This window comes from Lycium barbarum, chromosome 9 (genome assembly GCF_019175385.1).
Source record: "Lycium barbarum isolate Lr01 chromosome 9, ASM1917538v2, whole genome shotgun sequence".
Classification (NCBI taxonomy): domain Eukaryota; kingdom Viridiplantae; phylum Streptophyta; class Magnoliopsida; order Solanales; family Solanaceae; genus Lycium; species Lycium barbarum.
Window position 1 is genome coordinate 32,858,289 of NC_083345.1, and position 21,626 is coordinate 32,879,914.

Here is a 21,626-nt window from a genome sequence, read left to right on the forward strand (position 1 = left end):
TCTCTTCTGAAGGATCCTCCTCAAATAGTTGTTCTTTAATCTTAACTATATCCTCCCTGATAACCAGTTGCTTGAAGACATCTCTAAAAGTATCCTTGCTCCACTTACTTAAAGTAATTTTCACCTTCTTCAGCTTGAGTTTAAATGAGAGAAACACATCATTAGATAATTATTCTTCCCACTGCTGTCTAACAAGGTCTAGAAAGGATTCATGTTCCACTCATAATTTAAGAAATCTGAATGGCTTAAAAGAATTCCGCACTAGATCCTCACAAGTTAAAAGTAAAGGAGCATGATCAGATCCAGACAAATGATCCACCTCTAAATTGCCAAACCAGTCTTGAAATAACGTATTATGCAACATTCTATCCAGCCTCTTAAAGATACAATCATTAGCAACCTTACCATTCCACCATGTGAAAGGACTCCCTTTAAAAGGAATCTCATGCAGTTCACAAGAGTTCATGCAGAATGCAAAATCTTCATATTGTTGTGGGGAAACTGGCAAACCTCCTATTTTTTCCTTTTCATTCAATATGACATTGAAATCACCACCAATCAGCCAAGGGAATGCTATGTTACTAGACAAACCATACAAATCATCCCACAACTGCAATCTACCCCCTTCATTACATTTAACAAAAACCATTGAAACCACCATTGCTTTATTCATATCTTGGAAGAACAATTTAACAGTAATAGATTGTTCAGTATCAAGTAGTACTTCTACATTCACTTTGTCTTGAACAAAGAACCAGATTTTACCATTACAAATGAAATTGGCATAAGGCATACCAAGTTTTCTTCTATACTTTCGAATCTGTCTCTGATGTTGAAAAGGTTCCATCAGAGCCACTAAGAAAAACTTATGATGTCTATGTAACATTTGAACTCTATGGAAAGCTTGTTGAGAATTCACTGATCTGATATTCCAAAAAAAAGATTTAACAATCATTTAGAAGATTTCTTTGAGTTACCCTTTTTCATGATCCTCACTGCTTGTTGAACTTCTGAACCACCTTGTTTCTTCCCCTTTTTTGCCTCTTTACCTTGTGTTTTTGGAGAAATTCCTGCTTCTTTACAGACCTTTTGGAGAATCATTTCTTTAGGGGCACCATCAGCATCTTCTTTCATTAGATTTCCCAGGGCCATATTTTCCTTCTCATCTTGCAGATTATGAGAAACAACATCATGCAAAGCTTTGTTAGGAGATAGCCTTTTATCTACATTTAGTGGCTGAACTTCCTTAATTTCAGGAACAATAGCTAGGGCCAAATTTCCTTCCTAGGAAGAAGAAATTCTCTCAGGAGGGTAAGATCCAACAATTTGCAAGTTGTTTGGACAGGCATCATCCAAATCAACCACAAATTCATCCTTTTCATTTTCTTGAAAGAATTTAGCTGCATCCACCCGGTGACTGTTTGCAATTATGCAAATATCTTCACTTGACTTACTATCCATGTTAGAGACTGCTTCTTCCAAATGAAGATTAGCTTCAGTCTTCTCTTTATCCATGCTGTCATCCACCCTCCTAGGGACTTCTGACTTCCCTTTAGATGATGACCTATTTGATGTAGAGTCTTGTGTGCTGTAAATTTCCTTACTACCATGAACCTGTTCTGAGCTTATGTCAACATCATCCACCTCATACATCTCTCCAATTTGCTCCAGCTTCTCAATCTTCTTTGGAACAATCTGATTTGAATCACTTTGATCCTCCACCCGGTCTGATGGATTGTCAAGGTTAGGAACTACAAAGTTTGCATTTTTCTCCATACTTACAGCATGATCAGGAGCTGTATCTGATAGCCCTACCTCATGCTCCTTCTTGTCATCTATAACCTGAACTATCTGTGTATCAGAACCACTAACTTTTTCGACCATTTCCTCTGGATCATTTTGCACAACAATTAACTCTTGACTCTAAGAATTAGCATGAGAAATGCTGATCACAACACCTTGATTATTTTGCTCATTAGAATTAGTCAACTCCTGACCCTGATGGACATTAGCATTTTGAAGTTCATAATCTTCACCATTGGAGTCACCATTGTTTCCATCATTATCATTTGTTAAACTCTGATATTGTAATACCTCAAAAAAAATTTGAACTATCACCTTTGATTCCTTATTCTCTTTTGTATTTACCTCTAACACCTCTGAAACTGTATTATCCTACTTAGGACCATTGAAATCTCTATTGTCTTTAACAATATTCCAATTTCCAGGATTGCCAAGGATCCTTCCACTTGATAACATCCTAGCATTAAATCCCCTTCTATTATGATGAACCTGTTTCTTTTGAGGATGAAGAGCCTGAACATCTTCCTTGACCATCACTGCCTTACCTTTCCATATAGGTTCAAGTTCTACTTCCTCCTCATCATCATCATCATCAAAGACTGCTAATTTAGGATAGAGCTTCCAACATTCACTCTCATTGTGGCCTTATAGCCTACATTCTTTACAATACTTTGGAAGGTAATCGTATTGAATCTTCACTTTATCAACTCTAACCTCCTTAGATTCCTCATCCTCTATCTCCATATCTACATAACTAGGAAGATCTGCTAATAAGTCCATGATAACTTTAACTCTCGCACAACTTGTCCTTGTGCGATTTATAGTAGCCAGATCCACTTGTAAAGGTATCCCAACAGCAGAAGCAAGAGAGAACAAAGCTTCCTTCACAAAGAACGTAGGCAACAGATAAGGAAAAGATATCCAAGATATAACCTTTGATATTTCTTCATCAACTTTGAAGCCATATATCAAAGGCCTCATCTGATAAGAATAACCATCTCTTGACTGCAAGTAATACACACCCTTCGAACATAGATTAACAAAATCCTCCTTTGTAGATAATCTAATAAGGACATGTCCATCACGGAACAATCCAATCTGGCACTTTCCTTTCATCCCACATTGATCTGGGATAAGTGTCCTGAGTTCCTCCAATGATGGCCATCCATATGAGTGCTTCAAATCCTCCAGAGATTCCATATGATCCATCTTCTTTTCCAACGAAGCACAGGAACACCATTACGATAATTTACCTTCTTTACAGGAATACTTGATGTAGGGTTTTGCATGGAGTTAGGGTTTATTGGTTGAAAGATTTTTCTAAAATCTAGTTTAGGAATTGTCGGGTCATTGGGGGCATTGTCATTGGTTGGAGGTGGTGTAGTAGAAGTTTGGCCAACCAACAGAGGTGGCTGACCAGTGGCCACGGCGGCCATTTAGTCGGCGGTGTAGATTTATGAGTTAGGGTTTTGCATAGGAAGCTAGGGTTTCTAGAGAGCTTTTTTCACACATGATCAATCTTTAGCACACCTTAATTCTTTCATTAATACTCTTATGTCAAATTCCAATATAACATAAAATAAGTTCCAACATAACTTGAGTAAACATGATTCAAAAGAAAAGGAAAACATAAGTCTTTAACCTCATTTCAACAACAAAATTCTACTTTAACATCATACTCATTATGCGCCAAGTTGTCAAAGACTCATTTTCTCTAATATTAGGAGGTGTAGTTTCAAAAAACTACTCCTAGAATAATAATGAAGTTATGCCAATTTTTTTTTTTTTTTTTAAAAAGATACGAGCAATTACATGGAATCATAGAAGTAAAGGATGGAAAATGAGAAGAAAGGAAATGAAATGTAAATAATGTAAAAGAAAAATATATTTAAAAATAAAAAAATAAATTAAAATAAGATAAATAAAAAATAAATTTAAAAGAAAAGAAATAAAAACAAAAAGAAGGTATCAATAAGCAACCTTGTAATTACACCCAATTCGTAATCCCCTTGAGAATTGAAGAGTGTAATCACTACTCCTCAATTACACCCAATTACATACTGACAATGTAATTACTTGGTCTGACAATGTCAAACTGTGTAATTATACTCAATTACATTCAATTCCAATTACATGGTGGTTTTCTAAACATGCCCTTACAGTGCGAACGCCAATACTACAGTACCAATTTTCATAGTATGATTAAGAATGTTTGGCTAAATGCATAAGTTGATAAAATGAATTTATAGATATTTTTTGGTTTATTTAAATGTTTGGTAAACACAAAATTGTTTATAATATAAGTCAAGTGTTTATGAGCTTAATCAATCAAAAAGTCATAGATTGGTCGGCCCAACGTATGATTTACAGCCTAATAACAATTTTAGTTTGATCATATTTTATTTTATTTTATCCGTAATATCTTTTGTAATCTCCAAATAGTCTTATTAAGACCTAACTTTAATTATCTTTCTATTTTAATTCCGTCATTTGCGCTGTTTTTATGCAGAAATACTTTTAAACTCATATTTCTTGTAAATAACTTTAATTGCATTTTAGTCATATTAACATAAAAGTGTTTATTATCACATTTTTATCAAACAGGCAAACTATTTATTTTTGAATTCAACACTTTTATCCTAACATATACCTGCTTTACAATTTGTGGCTATAAGACATCTACATTAATTTCAATTATATATGTGTGTGTGTTTTGGTCAACAAGATTTGTATCATATATGTACTCATAATATAAAGAATAAAATATTACTATACAGTAGCAATTCTAACCCTTGGAGAGCTAAAGGAGCCCTTTTGTAGGTTTGCTTGCTTGTGAAACTTGACTCAAATCCTGATGAATCTTCGTTGTCTTGCATGTGAATATGGATAGGCTGCCTATAAATTATACACTACAAGAAATTATAGAAATGACAACAAAACAATTAGGGAAAAGGTTACAAAACACACTCCATCTTTGGCCGAAATTGCTATAACACACTCCAACTTTGCGGGGGTCTTATGACACCCTCGGACTATTTTTTTGTGTATTATTGATGCTATTATCGGGTGATATGGACAAGAAAGTGAGCACATAAAGAAGGACTATTTGGAATTCAACATGGCAAATAGAGACGGGTCTGTTTAGTTTTAAATCCACCCTTGCGCGCTCAACCAACATGTGTTCACTTGCTTGTCCATGTCACCCGATAATAACATCAATAATACACAAAAAAATAGTCCGGGGGGGTCATAGGACCCCCGCAAAGTTGGAGTGTGTTATAGCAATTTCGGCCAAAGTTAGAGTGTGTTTTGAACCCTTTTCCCAAAAATTTAATATTTGGCAATAACTTAGTTTTATTGTTGGCAAATGAACTTCTTTGTTGCCAAACAATTTAATTTTGTTGTCATAGTATTGATTATTGTTGCAAGAAGTACTTTTGATAATTAAAAAAAAAAATGTTGCACGCCGTTGCAATAACAGGCGCTGGGAAAAATTTATGCAATAATTTTTTTTATTGTCAAAAGTGCTTTTTGCAATAATAATCAATCTATATTGCCAAAAAAAAAAAAAAAAACTTAGTAGTGATAATACGGTTAATAGTTCATTGACTCATTCTCTTTCGTGTGACTAGTGATGAATGATGTCTTTGGAGTTTGGAAATGATTTAAGTGGATTATTAATGCACATTGACAATAATAAGTGTATGACCTTCATAAACTCTATGATCATGTATATGAGTTTCCTTATGGATATTACTTACAAAGTATTTAACATTTAACAACCAAGTTATCACATAAAGGATAAAATATAAAGGTAGTAGTACTCCCTCCATCCCATATTAGTTGTCCACGTTACTAAAAGTATACATCTCAAAATACTTGTCCATTTACAAAATCAAAATAGAATTAATTAAAGTTTCCTATATTGACCTATATCACATCAAAAGTCACTCAATTAATAGTTGATCAATAAAATATGACATGACATTTAATTTAGTCTACATGAATTTTATTGTCATGTGACATAGTTGGGTGACCTTATGTGTACCTCCTTAACTAATCACTTTCAAGAATCATTGTTCATCCAATTAAAATAGAAGCAAGGGGGTAAATTAAATCCGGTTTACTACTAGAATCTGATCCTTGTAAGTTGTAACTTTCAGCTTGTAGAAATAGCGCGACTCTTTTCGATCTGGTTTTTTGTTTAAAGCTAGTCGTTAGTGTTTTGGAGTTTTAAAATCCAAAGATGAAACGTCATGAAACTATTTTGGAATTGTACTTATAAAATTTAAAACTTCAAGAACATGGTACTTTTTTCAAGTACAGGGACTGAAAAATGGTTATTTGAAGGGGAAAAAAAATCCTTCCAGCTTTACATTTTGACAGTAAAATTTTGACACAAAATACAGAACTATGATCACTGATTAGTGACAACGCGGCATTGTGGTTTGTGGTCAAATCCAGAATTAAGAAATGACTAGGTTGTATTCAATATACCTCGTGCTCGATAACATTAAATAACAGAAGTGATTGAAACTCTTTGGTTTATTTTTAAAATCAATGAATTAATATTCCCAAGCTAAGGCTTACATCAGAGAACTGACATCACCACTTTTCACTCTCTCTGTCTCCGATTCTTCCTCCTTTATTATCGGATCTTTCCTTCAGGTTTTCCTGTCACAAGAAATCTGTTTATTTTAACAAAATAATTAAATAACTTCAACCTAATACAATTGATTATTTTATACGTTTTCAATTTATGTGTCTTACTTTCTTTGATTTAACAAAAAATGTCAATTTTATATATTTAGTAAGTTTTTTATTCTAACATTTTCATTTTTCCTTTAATGTCGCTCTCATTTGTATGACATGCATTGTTTATACCACAAAACTTAAAGATACTTTTAGTAAATTATACAATTCTTTAACTTGAATTTTATATTCTTAAACCCGTGCCTAATCAACCTAAGTGAAAGTGGTAGCAAGCCAAAACAATAAAGCGAAGGCTAGGGGGCGGGGAAAATCGCAAGTCTAGAGAGGTAAGTAGTGGACTGGAGAATATTTTATCTTTGGTGATATACAGATATTGAACCGATTTGTATTTTCAAAAGAAATATGAGGGGGGAGTTATCGGAGTTAAACTTTGGAAGATTTGGTTTTACTCCTTCCATCTCAATTTATGTGCCACCATTTGATTCGGCACGAAGTTTAAGAAAAAAAAGAAAACTTTTGAAATGTATGATTCAAAAAAGGTCTTATATAAATGTGTGATTGTAAATTATTTCATAAAGTTAAATTGTTTTTAAATATAGAAATGTGACATTTTTTTTGGGACAGACCAAAAAGAAAATGGTGTCACATAAATTGGAACAGAGGGAGTGTCTTTTAAGAAATATAAATTGAAGAACGGTCTCAAAGGTTTAGAAAATAGAGGAAATAACCCTTATATATGCTCTACGCATCGGGTTTGCATCCGATGTATCCCACTGTATCATCGGTGTATGAATAACGTATATATACGACTCACACATTTAGGAGTAAGGATCCTACTATCTTAGTTTTTTACTTTATTTTACTTGCTTCAACCACTACTAAAAAAAGAGGTTTTTTCCATCGACATTGAGTGTGAAATTTATGCTATAAAACAATCAAATACATTTGATCCAAAGACGCTTCAAATCTCTACTTGCTCCAATGAATGATCTATTAATTTTCTAGAAAAAGTGTCTCAAAATTATACCGTTCCTTTTGAGGGAAGATGAATGGTGATAGAGGCAAATAACTTTTACGTTTAGTCACATTAAATGATTCTCTTAACAGGTATGGCAAAACTAAATGACATTTAAAAACGGATAGCAGGGAATAGTACCCGGAATTCCTTTTATCAAAGAGATTAAAGTTTATTCGTACTCGAAATGTGTCTTTGAATATATCTATCCAAAAATAATATTACTAAAAGATTATTTCGATTCGATTTACTGCGGTTTCAATATTTTCTTTCCGTGTGTGTAGAGTTTTTCATCATTTTCACTTATTTTTGTTGAACAACATACGTCACCGTACCTTCCAGACCAAATACTTCACATCTGTACTAATTAACTTTCTATCCTATCTATATATAATATAAAGCTAGGCATAGACAAGGTGATGTGGCACCTCTCTATGGCCACCATTCATATTTATCTTTTTTCTCCTTTTTTTGCCTTTTTTTCCCCATTTATTTGCTATTTTTAAAAAAGCTAAAGAGTTGCTCCTTTAACTCTCTTAAGTATCTCATAATTATGTTAAATGTGCTACATGTAGCTCTCTCTATACCACTCGGTTATAATGTTTTAATTCCCTATTCAATTCTATCATAAAATATCAAGAATGAAGAGCATTTTGCGATTTGTAACGTTTTTGATCACTTCTTTCACAGTTTAATTTATCATAATTACCAACAAAGTTATTGCGCATGTTAATGACGAACTGAAAAGGCATCTAGGTAGCATATATCATTCCTATCCTCATTTCATAATTTGTGCACAGAAAGTTTTCTCCCTTTTTTCTGCCTTTAATTTTTCATTGTTCATGTTTTTGTCCTCCATTTTCTTCTTGGTATTCCTATATTCGACTGATCTACAACCCATACTATGTGAGCCTTTTCATATCCTGATAGGTTTCGTTTTTGTAAATATAATTTTTTTTGGACCTTTTTATGTGAACGGAAATGATTGTAGGTTGGTTGAAGGATAAATCACACGAGATAGTAACAATTTGCAAAACGGAGATAAGAGTGTTTTTAGGTGTTTTTTTTGGTGATGCACCTTGTGGTAGAATCTCTTCCAATTGTAAGTTGAGTCGGAAGGTAAATCACACGAGACAGTGAAAATCGTTCGACATAGTTTTTTGTGAGGCATATTGTTTTTTTTTTCCTTAATCTCTTTTATTGCGTTCATTTTTAAATGACTTTGAATTTTTGTTAGGTAGCGCAATTAGCAGACGGAAAGGAAATAACTCCACAAGATCTCGACAAGAAAAATAAAAAAATAATATACGTATATATTGTTACTCTTTTAATATGTTGCAAGCTTGTAGTTATAGTTCTAATTGATTTTTAATGTCTTTTGCTAGGCTTAAAATGCTTATTTTGAATTTATGAATGATTGTACTAAGTTCTGTTGGATTTGATTATTTTTACGTTGTTTGTTTTTAAACGTAAACCTACATTTTAATCATCTTTCAAGCCAAAAAAGTACAAGTTGATTTGAGGGATTTTTACATTGTTTAAAATTAAATTAAAAAAGAAGACATTATAGAAGTATTATTATCTCTACATGCTCCCAAAATAAATGACATATTAGAAAATGTAATTAGTTTTCTTGATGCAAACAAAGCACACAATTAGTTTACAACAATAAACAATAAAGAAAAAAAAAATAAAGAACGAAAATGAGATCCAACTTCCTCGAATCTGCTAAAGGGCTTTTGACGGGTTTTAACTTTTGGATAGGTTGTCTCAACAATTTTGCTTTACATCTGCTATACTTCGCCATGTGGTAGGGGCTATGTATTTATCAAGTTGTGTTTTCTCTTGATTTCATTCTATTGAATTTATAGAGAAAATGTATTGTAATGATTGGAGGAACTAACCAAGATGGTGAGTTTGGGGATTTTCGAATTAATTAGTAAAAGTAGAATAAGGAATTGATTTGGTTAATCAATGAAGCGTATCAATTTTCAAATTTCCAGAGGGATTTAAGTGTAAGAATATAAGAAGAAAAAAAAAGGAAAATAAAATTTTACAATGTATATTGTGATTTACAACATGTAATATGTTTTGTTAAATATTTAAATATCTAAATTCATTTTTAAGATTAAAATTTGTGTATGCGAACATACAATTGCTTAGATTATAAATCCTTTATAGAAACAGCATTATATCTGGATGAAAAGTGTAATCTAATCTAAAATAGTGACTGATGCCACTTGACCATAACAAATGTTGTAGAATTATTTTATTGGACACGTAAGATGATAAAATTATGATCTTTGAGATTCCAAAATTATAAGGCTATTTTGTGGGAGAATATAAGAAAATGAAGTATAAAAAAACAAAACAAATCTAGAATCGCGTATGAAATTATAAGAGCAAGGTCACTTGAGAAAGGTTCTCATCAATAGTAACTATTGAGAAACATTGAATCAATGCAATTTACAAGCACGTAATTGTTATTGGCTGAATGACAAGTAAATGTGTGCGAGAGAGAGTCTAAGATTTTTCAAAAAGTAGTTTTTTTTTTTAAATCAAGCATAAACCATGAAAGTAAAAATAAAAACTTAATCAAGAGTTAGATAAATCTTGAAATTTTACATAAGATTAGTAAAAGGAAAAGGGAAAATTTGCTTGATTTAGCTCAAAATGTGTAAAATTCTGAGGAAAGAAGTAACTAAAAACAATTTTTGACCTAACCATTTAGATAAAATTAAATATGAAACAGACATGATTAAATGTTAAGTATTATTTTCAATCTTTGGGAAAAAAATCAAAGATTATGTTGCTAATATTACCGCGCGAAGAGCGGACATATGCACTAGTATATGAATATGACAAGTGCAGAACTTCAATGCACCATTTAAGAACTCTAAAATTGTGTAGAAGAAGGAAGACGAGGGGGGAGGGGAGTGTAAGGTGAAAGCATATGGAGTAATATTATTATTTCAATGTAATGAAATATATACTTACTTGATCCTTTTTATAGTTTAGTTATTTATTAGTAATTTAACCACAAAACCTATTAAGCTAACTTAACAGATTGATTAACTCTAACTACTGGTAATAAGAAAAAAGACTAAATTGCACTTAATTGGCTTAAACAGTTCCCTCTTTTTTCCTTTTTTTTCTTTTTTTTTCTTTTTTTGCTAAATGGATTTTGGATGCTTGAGCGACATGGCGCTATTCCATTTTCTTTTATCAGTACTTATATACACCCATAGACTTCTGACTAATTTGACAAAATTTTCATGGTTTTATCTGGCAGTCGTTTAGACATGCGATTTCATCTCATGAGATGAGATTATGAGATGAAATTAGTGTTTGGACATGCGATTTCATCTCTAATTTTATTTCGTGAGATGAAATCCCAAATCATCCAAAAAGACATGATTTGGGATTTGAAATCATGATTTCAAAAAATATAAATGTAAAATTTGACCCATACGTTTATATTTTGTAAAACAAGACCCATAAGTTGGTAGATATATTTACCAATCATGTTTACCAACCATTTGTATTAACTATTAATCTGCAAGTTGGTAAAATATATTTACCAATCATATTTACCATGTGGGAGGATTATATTAAAGTGTAGTTACATTACTATTCATGTTAAATTTTCCTTTTATTAAACTAAAGTTTGATCAATTGATGTTGTGTTTTTTAGAAAGGTCTTCTAGCAGCGTATTAATTTTATTATGAACTATGATTTTCTCATTTGGTAAGATTATATAAGAATTGGAAAAATTTTGAGGGTTTCCACAACTTGTGGGGTTTTTATTTTTATAAAAAAACTGAAATTTAAGAAATTCAAACTGCGTGTCCAAACATGATTTCATCTTATGATTTCATCTCATAAGATGAAATCATGTCCAAACGGCTCCTTAGTAAATTTCCTTGAATGTGTTTTACTTTTAGGAAAAATATATACTATTATATGTTAAGGTATGTTTGGTATGAATGAAGTCATTCTCAAGAAAATATTTTTCACGAGAAAGTTATTTTCTGATGATCAATTATCAAAAGATATTTTTTATCAAAAGAAGAAAAATGATTTTCCTTACTTATGAGCATAGTTACTTATAGGTTATAGGAGTAACTATATTACTATTTTAGCTTTTTATTTTATATTACTTGTTTCAACCATTACTAAAAAAAAGATGCTTTTCCCATAGACATTGAGTGAGAAATTTGTGCTATAAAACAAGATTTTCCACCACCTCATTCCCACCAAACAATCTCGCTGGAAAAATGCATGGTGGGAAACAGGTTCCTATTGAAACGCTGAGAAACTTCATAATTTTCTACTATTTATATTTTTCTCACTGACATTCAGTGGGAAATAGCCACTGAAAAATTTTCAGTGGGAATTAAGTGAGAAAATATTTATTTTTTAGTAGTGAACTAACATATAGACACTATAATTGATTTTAGGACTCAAAAATTTCGTCATAACTCTCTTATTTGCGATCATTATCGAATTTTAATTATTATTTTTTTTTTCAAAAGTATGTTTTTCACTCCACCAGCCAAACACTAATAAAAACATTTTTCAGGAAAATAATTTTCATAAAAATTGCTCTTGAAAAATATTTTGCTGGAAAATGTATAACATGCCTAGTCTACTTTTTAGGCTAATTAAATTGTGAAAGCACTTCTGCTGATCCTCGTAATTTCGTATCTGTTGTCTCATTGATACTGTAAAAAGTCGGGGCGGCTCAATACTGTTAGGGGCCTAAAACCAAACTTCAATAAGGAGCCTCAATTTTTTTTATCACAAAAACGAGAATAAAAAAAATCATAATTATTTTTCATTTGAGATCTACTTTTTGAGGATCTATGTCAGATATTTCATTTACTTCCTCAAGAGCTCCTTTTTGAGGTTGGACCAAAGATTCAATTCTTCCTTTTTGAGTTTTGAACAACCGGATTCATATTTTCTAGGTGACATATTTTGTATTCTAATAAATAGTTAAAGAGACAATATATATTACGTGGTAAAATATCAAAAACAAGCAAGTTTTAGATGGAAAAAAAAAATTGAAATAATAGAACCTGATTTAAGAAGTTGATAACTTGATTTGAGAATACTTATTTGGTACTTCAATATACCTCCTGCAATATTTGGCGCTCAAGAAAAACAAAAATAGCAAATTCATGCACCGTAACTCTTGTCTTTCTTAGCAATATAGCCAAAGACTCTCTTGGAGGAAAAAAAGAAGAATATGAAAGCATAGAAGTATACTAAAATTTAGAGAAAAGTTAAAAGTAAATTGAGCATTGTAGAGAAACCACTCATGAGCTTTCTTTTTTGTCAATATACTAAATATAGATTGAGTATTTGTATAGTATACATTACTTACTGATTTAGGGGTCATATTCTGTAAATTAATTAACTATTTTTTTTAATGAAAAAAAGTACTTGAAATACTTTATAATTTGTCAAAAATAATCTATATTGATGAAAAATGGGGGACTCAAAAATGAGGGGCTTAAAGCCTAGGCTTTAGAGGTTTCACCCAAAAGCCATGTCTGGTCAAAAGGTTATGACGGAGTGATAAGTACTCATGCATTCTTAGTTAGGTGTTTTGATTTTGAACCTTGGATATAGAATAGTCTTTTACAAGAAGCGCTTTATCGCCCAAAGTAAAACTTCCCGATGAGAAGCCAAATTAGTTGAATCTCAAAACGAATACTTAACCTGGTGAGAAGCAAAATAAAAAGTCACTTCTTATTACATATTGATCTATCGATCATTTCAAAATCATTAAGGACAGCCAGTTAGTAAAATTAAATAAGTGAAAGCTAGCAATAATGACGCTGAAGCTAGAGCAATACTTCAAGGTCTAAAGTTATGTATTGAGAGGGGTATCAAGAGCATTATCATTGAATCTGACTCGAAATGGGTGATTGATATCATCAATAGAAAGTCTAGACCTCCTTGGCAAATCCAAAGCATCACAAATCAGATATGGGCTTTATGTCAGTCTTCTAGCCTGTGTTTTGTCCATATTTTCCGAGAAGGGAATTGTATAGCTGGTCAGAACGTGGGTGTTGGGAACAGAAATCATGTTGTCTTCACTGCAGATCTCTCTCTGCCTCGGCAGGTCAGAGCTTCACTGAAGCAGGAACAAGATGGCATACCAAATTTCAGATTCAGAGCTAAGAAGAATCTTTTTTGTTAATCTTTCTATGATCTGGTGTAATAGTGAACTATTAGTCATCCTTATGGCTCTGTGTTTTTCCATCTTTTCCCCATCTCATGTAATTGTTGAACTTTCTCTAGCTGTTTTTGGCAAGTTCTGGCAAGAGGGGTGTGATCATAGTATCACCAGCTTATTTTATGATTTGGAGGCAAAGGTCTATGTCCTACTTAGTGTACTTTTGGTTTTTGATAAATATACCAGGTTGGGCAATGCCTAACTCCCACCAGCAAGGTGGAACTTTTGGTTTTAAAAAAAAAAAATACAATTTGTATGGTAAAAAAGTGCTCATGAAGAATTTCTGGCTAACCCCACTGTCAGTCTTTAGAAAGTTAACACCTGCTTCAAAGAAATGATAAAAATATAAATATATAGAAGACCAGGAAAAGACAATATTTAAGAATGACTAAGAGAAAATCAATGGATGACAAAAATAACTATATAAACCACAAGTTTTTCTAAAAGATTTTGAAACAATCCAAGTACTGGAGTAGGTGTCTTGAACTCAAAAATCAACTACCTCTCTACATTCATCATGCCAAAGGTACCACAACAGAAGCTGAAAGGTACTAGTATGGAGCAGATCATAAAGAAGGGGGCATGGTCTCCAGAGGAAGACCAAAAACTTAGGGATTATATCATGAGATATGGCATCTGGACTTGGAGTGTTGGAATTACATAAACATTGGACAAGGAAGAAGCATTCTCCATTATTGAAGAAGAAAGAGAAACTTGAACTGCTGGTCTTCATTTGAAGAAGAAAGAGAAACTTGAACTGCATTTGTTTTAGTCTTCATTTCCTCGGAGAAAACAAGGAGTACAGACACATGGAAAGTAAAAGCACATGGAAACAAGGAGTACAGACACATTTGAAGTAACAGCACATGGCTCCACAATGTGATATGATGGGCTGTTGTAAATATTTTAAGTAAATGCACATGACTTGCACAAAGTGATGAGCTAATCTAAATAATTTTATTTTAAGTACCAGTAGAATAGTGATTTGTTACAGAAAAAATTCCCTTACACTGTTATAAATAGTGGTAATGTAAATATGAAGGGGATGCAGAAAATTTGAATCCAATCTCTTTATTTATTTCTGCAATATGGTATCAGGGCATTCAATCTGAATCCCTCTGTTTTATTTTAATTTTTTGTTTCCTTCTTGTTTTAATTTCATCTGATTCATCTCTGTTACAATGACAGAAAATGCTAATGTTGCTGTTGGGACCCAAGTTCCCAATTCAGCTGCCAGCAGTACACAGAATGAACTCATTAATTCCTCTCATCCATTCTTTATTTCACCATCTGATTCTCCTGGCACACTGTTAACCAATACAGTGTTTGATGGCAGCAGTTTTGGTGGATGGAAAAGAGGAATGTGGATAGCCTTAACAACAAAAAATAAATCTGGTTTTGTTGATGGATCTGCCCCAGAACCAAGTGCAGGAACTGATCTGCACAGAGCTTGGTCTAGGGCCAACAATATGGTCATTTCTTGGTTATTAAACTCTTTATCTAAGGAAATTTCAGAAAGTGTTCTATATTATTCTACTTCTAAAGATATCTGGGCAGAATTGGAGGCAAGATTTGGCCAAAGCTCAGGTGCTAGACTTTTTCAACTCCAAAAGGAGCTTAGTGACCTTACTCAAGGTGCATATGATATTGCAACCTATTTTACCAAGATGAAACGACTCTGGGATGAGTTGGATACCTTGGATTCTTTTTCACCATGTCTTTGTGAATGTTCATATGGAGCAAAAGAAAAGAATATCAAGTTTAAGCAAGATGAAAGGTTACTTAAATTTCTAATGGGTTTAAATGATACTTACTGTGGTGCAAGAGGAAACATTCTAATGATTGCACCTCTACCTACTGTTTCAAATGCTTATGCACTTTTAATTCAAGAAGAAAAACAAAGAGAAGTCCATAACACACCAAAATATCCAGGGGAATCTTCCTCTTTTGTTGCTACAAATACAAGTAATAGACAGAGGACTTTCTTTACTGATTTTAAGGGACAAAGGATTGGTTATGATAACAAGAAATCTTCTCTCATTTGCAAATATTGCAAGAAAACTGGGCACTTGATTGATAAATGCTATAAGCTACATGGTTTCCCACCTAATTTCAAGTTTACTAAGCAAAAGAATTTTCAGAACTGTGCACAAGGAAATGTAGTTTCAACAAATGATTATGGGGAGACTTTTAAAGACACAGAGGTGCAAGGAAATTTGCTTTCCAATGAGCAGCTTGCCCAGGTGATGCAGATGTTACAACATATAAACAAAAGTGAACAAGGTTCTGTTTCTGAGGCCACAACAACTGCAAACTGTGCTGGTATAAATTTCAGTCCTAGTCCATTTTCTTTAAATTCTAAAGTCAATCAGAAGATCTTTTCTAAACACACCTGGATCATAGACTCAGGTGCAAGTGACCACATGAGCTATAACAAAAATTTCTTTTTTAATCTTACACCTCTACCAAAACCTATCTCTGTTAAGTTGCCAAACTCTCAACATGTTAAAGTTTCTTACTCAAGTTCCATAAAGTTGTTCTCTAATTTTGTTATACATAATGTCCTTTTTGTTCCAAGTTTCCACTTCAATCTTTTATCTGTGTATAAGCTGTGTAAACAGTTTTCTAAATTCCTTTTATTCACCACTGATCATTGTTTTATGCAGGGCCCTTCAATGAAGAGCCCAATTCTTCTTGGTGAGAGTCAAAATGGACTTTATATTCTCAAAGATAGGATTCCAACAGCCTCTGCCTATGCTAGCCTGACTTCTAGTACTAGTTTTCATTTCAAAAAGGATATTTCATCCACTGTTTCTTGTTATTCTGCTTGTAATGCACAAAGCCAGTTATGGCATGTAAGGTTGGGCCATATGCCTCTTTCAAATATGAGAAATATCAATGGAATCCCCTTCAGTTTGTGTTCACAATTTTCTGTTCCTTGTTCTGTTTGTCCTTTGGCTAGACAACACAAACTTCCTTTTCCTAACAGTCATACTTCTACTAAACAACCTTTTGATTTAATTCATATTGATACTTGGGGACCCTATAAAACTCCTACCTATGATGGATATAAATACTTCCTTACCATAGTAGATGACTTTACAAGAGGAACTTGGACCTTCTTATTATCCACCAAAAGAAATGCTTTTCCCATTCTTAAGAGTTTTTTGACAATGACAGAAAGACAGTTCAATAAAAGGGTCAAGATCATAAGATCTGATAATGCATGGGAGCTAGGATCCAATTTTGAAAGTTCTAGTTTTCTTTCCTCTCAAGGAATTTTGCATCAAACCTCATGTGTAGCCACTCCACAACAAAATGGTGTTGTGGAGAGGAAACACAAGCATCTCCTAGAAGTTTGTAGAGCCTTGCTTTTCCAATCAAATTTGCCTCATAAGTTTTGGGGGGATGCACTCATGACTGCAACTTACATTATTAACAGATGTCCTACTAAAGTATTGTCTTTTAAAACACCTTATGAAAAACTTTTTGGTGTCTGCCCCACTTACTCTCATTTGAAATGTTTTGGGTGTTTTGCCTTTACCTCCACTCTTTCATAAGGCAGAAATAAATTGGCTCCTAGGGCAGAACCATGCATTTTCCTTGGGTATCCCTTTGGGAAGAAAGGATACAAGATGTTTAGCCTCAAAACCAAAAAGTTCATTATCTCTAGGAATGTGATTTTCTATAAATCAATTTTTCCATTTTCTTCTAACCCCATCACAGTGCCTACTTTTCCTTTAGATGACCCTAATGAACATTTAGCTCATGATCAACCTGTTACCTCTGTACCTTCTTTTACTACTGAAGATGATCCTAATCCATCTCCAACTGCTGCAATTGATCAACCTCCCTCTCCTCCTAGTCCCACACATTCTACTAGTCCTGCAAACACTGATTCTCATGGTCCTATGGTTCCACCTACACCATCTACACCTATTCTGAATCCTACTACTCTTAGAAGGTCAACCAAGTCAGTCCAGACACCAGCTTACTTGAAAGACTATGTGTGTGACAGTATTCACCCTTCTAATGTCTCAGAATCCTGTTTCACCTCCTCTCTAGAAGTATCTCCTATTGCTTTCTCTGCTCTGTCTACCTCAAACCAATCCTACATTAATTCTTTGTCACATATTCAAGAACCTACCACTTTTTCCCAGGCTATTTTATATCCAGGTTGGCAGGATGCTATGACTAAGGAACTAGAAGCCTTGATCACTAATGACACTTGGGAAGTTGTCTCTTTACCACCCGGGAAAAAGGCTTTGCCTACAAAATGGGTTTATAAAGTGAAATTGAACTCCAATGGTACTGTGGAAAGACTCAAAGCTCGGTTAGTTATTAGGGGTGATATACAAAAAGAAGGCATAGATTTCACTGAAACTTTCAGTCCTGTTGTTAAGATAACAACTATCAGATGTGTCCTAGCATTGGCAATTAAGAAAGGTTGGGGCCTTTTCCAGTTGGACGTAAATAATGCGTTCTTACATGGGGAATTAGACGAAGAAGTGTATATGCAATTTCCAGCTGGTTTGAAATTTGTTGATCCTAGTCAAGTTTGTCGTCTTAAGAAATCGTTATACGGCTTAAAACAGGCGTCACGACAATGGTATTCACGCTTAACTGCAACTTTAAAGTTTAAAGGTTTTACACATTCATTAAATGATTATTCACTGTTCTACAAAGTGCACAATTCTTCTATTTCAATTTTAGCAGTTTATGTGGATGATATACTACTTACAGGAAACAACAAAGCAGAACTCGATGAGTTAAAATCATTCCTAGACTCAGAATTTAGAATCAAAGACTTGGGTGACTTACATTACTTCTTAGGAATTGAGATCATCCGCGAGCCACAGGGACTAATCCTCAATCAACGCAAATTTTTACTTGAACTCTTCTCCGAATACAACTGTCTCGGTTTGAAACCAGTTTCATCCCCTTTGGATCCTTACCACAAGTTACAAGCAGAAATGGGTGAACCTCTTTCCGATGTTACTGCTTACCGGAGGTTAATAGGACAACTCAATTTTCTTACTCATACCCGTCCCGACATCTCATTCTCCGTTCAACACCTTAGTCAGTATATGCAAAACCCTCACAAAGCTCATCGTAACGCTGCTCATCATGTTCTCCGGTACCTTCTCAACGACCCAGGTCTAGGCATTTTTTTAAATTCTTCACCTTCTCTTTCTTTACTCGCCTTTTGCGATTCTGACTGGGCTACTTGCCCGGACTCACGCAGATCTATCAGTGGCTTTTATGTCACGCTCGGTGGATCTCCCATTTCTTGGAAATCTAAAAAACAAACCTCCCTTTCCCTTTCCTCTGCCGAGGCGGAGTACCGATCCATGCGACGAGTAGTAGCAGAACTCACATGGCTTGTTCGTCTCTTCTCCGACCTAGATCTACCCATTTCTCTTCCAATTCCTCTATTTTCCGATAGCCAGGCGGCGATACATATCGCTAAAAATACTGTCTTTCATGAACGGACGAAGCACGTCGATCTTGACTGCCACTTCGTCCGTCAACAGTATCTCAATGGCTTGATCTCACTCTCTTTTCTTCCATCTTCGTCTCAACCTGCCGATCTCTTTACTAAGCCTTTACTCGCTTCTTCTCATCGTTTCTTGTTAAGCAAATTGGGTGTTCGTTCCTCCCCCTCCAATTTGAGGGGGGGTGTTGGAATTACATAAACATTGGACAAGGAAGAAGCATTCTCCATTATTGAAGAAGAAAGAGAAACTTGAACTGCTGGTCTTCATTTGAAGAAGAAAGAGAAACTTGAACTGCATTTGTTTTAGTCTTCATTTCCTCGGAGAAAACAAGGAGTACAGACACATGGAAAGTAAAAGCACATGGAAACAAGGAGTACAGACACATTTGAAGTAACAACACATGGCTCCACAATGTGATATGATGGGCTGTTGTAAATATTTTAAGTAAATGCACATGACTTGCACAAAGTGATGGGCTGATCTAAATAATTTTATTTTAAGTACCAGTAGAATAGTGATTTGCTACAGAGAAAATTCTCTTACACTGTTATAAATAGTGGTAATGTAAATATGAAGGGGATGCAGAAAATTTGAATCCAATCTCTTTATTTATTTCTGCAATATGGAGACAGATGCCCAAATTTGCAGGTCCAAACACTAAAACCATGTTTGATTCATTTCATAATTCAAATCATTTCCATTCAGTAATTTCTGAAAATTATTATTCTAATTTGTACCTGCATATATAAAACAATAGTATCTTATAGTAGCAACTCATATTGGTAATTTCTTGTTTTTTTATTAGTGTCTAGTATTGAACTTTGATCATGTGCTTCCAGGGCTTTCAAGAACGGGAAAAAGTTGTAGACTTTGATGGATGAACTACCTCCGCCCTGATGTTAAGAGAGGACCTTTTAGCGTGGAAGAAGTCGAAGTAGTAATTAAACTTATCAAGAACTTGGTAAGAATTAAGCTCTTTTCCCACACACAACAGAGCTTTATACATCTTTGTGTTAAGTCTACTGTCCGGTGATTAAAATTGGTTCTCTCATACTGCTTCGAGCTGCTAAAGAACAAAATTGTCTTTCCTGTTTCACTGCTTTGCAGTCCTATTGATCAACTTAGTTATGGTCCTTGTTAGTTCTGTCAAGTACGTGGTCCTGAACTTATAATCTTGATTAATGATTTGAAAAAACTCTAATCTTGATATCAAATTAATGTTAGTTAGAAGTATGTGAGAGAATTAATTTCTGTATTCAAATGCAAATGATCAGCCATAGCTGCAAAATTGCCCGGAAGAACAGACAACGAAGTTAAAAACTTCTTCCACACACACTTAAAGAAGCATTTTGGACTGAAAAATGATGCCCGGTTAAAGACTAGGGCAAGAAGCAAAAGGGCAGATAAAACAAAAGAAACTGACAAGACAAATGCTGGAACAGCACAAGAAAGACCATCACCTGATGATGTTTCTTCACCCAGCAGTAGCATTATTACATGTGAAGAAAATGAAATGATGGATCATTTTTTGAATTTCTCACAAACGTACCAAAATTGTTACAACGTTAATTCACTTTTTGGTCAACAAATTTATAACATGGAAGACCTAGTTGTCTCGGAGAGCAATCCTGATCAAACATGTAGAGATATTGGTGTTGCTGAAGGGCTTGAGTACTCCCTGCAGCCATGTTCCATTCCCGCTGGTTCTAGCTTTGATCAATTCGATATGAATTCATTCTGGTTTGATATATTTGGAAATTGATTCTTAATTTGTCACAAAGCCATAATCCTACATCTGTATTGGAACTTGAAAAAAGATAATAGAATCTATTATTGCACTACGTCCAAATTCATTACTAGAACATGAAAAACAATAATCTAAAATCCCAAATTCACCTAAAAGGTAGAATTTCAATTCCAAGTTTGTGATTTCAACTTTTTTAAAATTTAAAACTTAAGACTCATGAGTTTATATTTTGCACAAAGAACTCATGCTTGACATGTATAGATTATTCGTAACATGTGGGAAGATTATATTAAGGAATAGCTAGTTACTAGTATTGTTGATTTATTGGACCAGTGGATCTTTACTAAGGAGCCGTTTGGACATGATTTGAAATCGTGAGATGAAATCACGATGATTTGAAGTTGAAATTTTGTTTGGACATGCAATTTGAATTTCTTAATTTGTATTTTTTCTTATAGACATAAAAACTGACAAGTTGTGAAAACCATCAAAACTTTCCAATTCTTATACAATTTTACCAAATGAGCAAATCATAGTTCATAACAAAATCAATACGCTACTAGAAGGCCTTTCTAAAAATAGAACATCAATTGATCAAACTT

The 21,626-nt window shown here is 33.7% G+C and overlaps 1 pseudogene; it reads left to right on the forward strand.

Moving 5' to 3' along the window:
- The first annotated feature begins 14,296 nt into the window (after window positions 1–14,296).
- Window positions 14,297–21,039, forward strand: LOC132611840 (transcription factor MYB14-like; annotated as a pseudogene).
- The last annotated feature ends 587 nt before the right edge of the window (window positions 21,040–21,626 follow it).